This window comes from Crocodylus porosus, unplaced genomic scaffold (genome assembly GCF_001723895.1).
Source record: "Crocodylus porosus isolate Cpor-Errol unplaced genomic scaffold, CroPor_comp1, whole genome shotgun sequence".
NCBI classification, from domain to species: Eukaryota; Metazoa; Chordata; order Crocodylia; family Crocodylidae; genus Crocodylus; species Crocodylus porosus.
Genome location: NW_017728909.1, coordinates 27,773,642 through 27,775,824, shown reverse-complemented (window position 1 = coordinate 27,775,824; position 2,183 = coordinate 27,773,642). Strand labels below are relative to the sequence as shown.

Genomic DNA, 2,183 nt, shown 5'->3' with positions numbered 1-2,183 from the left:
GGAGTGTACCTGTTTGTCAGTAGTAGGTTCCATAAAGTTGTTCCTGTTGTACACTGCACAGCTAAATACAGACATTCAAAAAGCATGAGGCAGAACTGATCAAGCTATGCTGCTTTCTCTAATCTGCATAGAATGAATCGCAAGCTAATGAGATTCATGTTCACCCTTCAGTGTGGGGAGGCAGGGAGATGCCTGCAGTGGCCAAGGCCAGAAGGCAGGGGCACTTCTGCATGCCTCCCAGCATCCTGGACATTGCTGAGGGCAGCTGAATGGTGCCATCCCTGATTGGATACCTGGCACATGCCCTCAGCTGCAGGGAGAGGGGGATCCAGCACAAAATCTGCCCCCAGGCCGGCCATGGTGGGGGTGAGGGGGAAGTGGAGGCCCCCACTGCATGGATTTATCCTCCCCAGACCCAGTCAGAACAGCTGAGAGGACCCACATGGCAGGGGGCTCTTGTCCCTATTGCTTCCCTGCCCACCTCAGCTGGCCAGCTGCACAGCCCTGGCCCCCCCCATGAGTAGTGGGGGAAAAATAAAGCCTTGTACCCTCCCCCCCAAGCTGGGTCTGGCTTCCCCCAGCTTGGGGTGCGGGGGGGAGGCCAGGCAGTGGGGAGGAGAGCCCAACTATGCATGCCCCTCAGCTGTACAGACACCCACCTTGAGGGGGAGCCTCTGTTCCCCGCATCACCCACTCCCCCTTGCCCACCAGTGAGGCAGCCGCTCACAGGTTTGGGGCTGTGGAGCAGAGGCTTTGCTGCCTCTGCTGTGTGATAGCCCAGTGGGTCCAGCTTGGCACTTGGTCAGAGCAGATGATTGCTACTCAAGGATAGTCCACCTACCCTGCAAGGTGGGGTTAGCAGGGGAGATGCAAAGTATCCTGAGATACTGGCATACTGCAGCCTAACCTGGGTTGGGAGGGCATCTGGCACAGAAGTTTGTTAGACTGGTCTAACTTAAACTGATTAAATCTGATATGACATCCATCCAGATCTATCTTAGACTGGGTTCTGCCATTTTTAAATACGTCTATGTGCACCCAACTTCAGTTCTGTTACAGGTTAGACTGGTTTCTGATCACTTATACCAGCTTGTGTAATTTCTGTACTTAGCCCAAGTAACTTCTTGTGTCCAGGACTTAACCTAGACACTAAATGTGAGATTCTTTCCTAATGTATGTGTTCCACCTCCAGAGGAGGTAGTACAGGCATTAATGGACAATTGCTAATTTTGCTAAAACTAGATTTGTGTTGTGTACACAGATTCTCTTCTAAATGAAACTTGAGTTCCAGGTAAATAAAACACTGAGTAAAACACACATTCAGTGTGAAGGTAGAATTGAAAAAAAAACCTGTTATTAAATGCTTACATCTTCTGAAGAATGTGGTATTAATGAAGGATTTCTATGCCATTGTCTACAGTGTTAGCCAGATTCTTAACCACTGTAAATCAGCATATCTGAGGCTCTGAAGCTGTTTGAAATGTTGTTTCTGAAGTAAATTTTTAGTACTTGAGTTGCTTTCATGTGTGCTCTATAAATATTCATAAGGGGAAAGATACTTTCATGAATAAACAGAATATTGAGAGTCAGATGATGTCAGCAGTTGGTGTTTGTTCTTCAAAAAGTCATCTAAGCTCTCTTTTCCTCAATGTTGACATCTGTGCTTGTAGAAAAGATGGAACATTGCTACTTACCATGTTTCATCAGTGTGACATGACACTAAATTTTAAAAAAAATGTTAAACACATGAAACTTCTTATTGTTGCTCAAAAAAATTGAAATTTGAAATGTTGACCAAATTTACAATTTAAAAATTCTAAAAAAAAAATGGAAGAAAAAGCTGAAGCTTTCATAAAATAAGTTCCTGTCTTTCAACCTCTTAGCTCACCAGTAGTAAAGTGAGGAGTGGGCAACATAGGTACACATATAGAAGGGGCAAAAGAATGGTAGCTACTCCCACAGCCAGCCTGGTCCCTACTGCCACCCCTAACACCACTACCATCCAAGGTGCAATCCCTGGTTGTTAACCCTCTGCAGCTCACCATTTCTCTCGTAATTCTCACAAAATTTCAAAGCTTGGATGGGACTTTTTTTTCTAATTTTGATAAAACTTGACAATTTGAGAAAATGTTCAGATTAAGTTGAATTTTTTTTCCTTTCCCTTCCCCCTTTTCTCTCCCCCC

The 2,183-nt window shown here is 45.3% G+C and overlaps 1 protein-coding gene across 1 annotated transcript in view; it reads left to right on the top strand.

The window, feature by feature from the left end:
* Positions 1 to 2,183, top strand: part of C9 (complement C9) — a 35,842-nt gene that overhangs the window by 5,357 nt on the left and 28,302 nt on the right. The gene's annotated exons all lie outside the window — the stretch shown is intronic.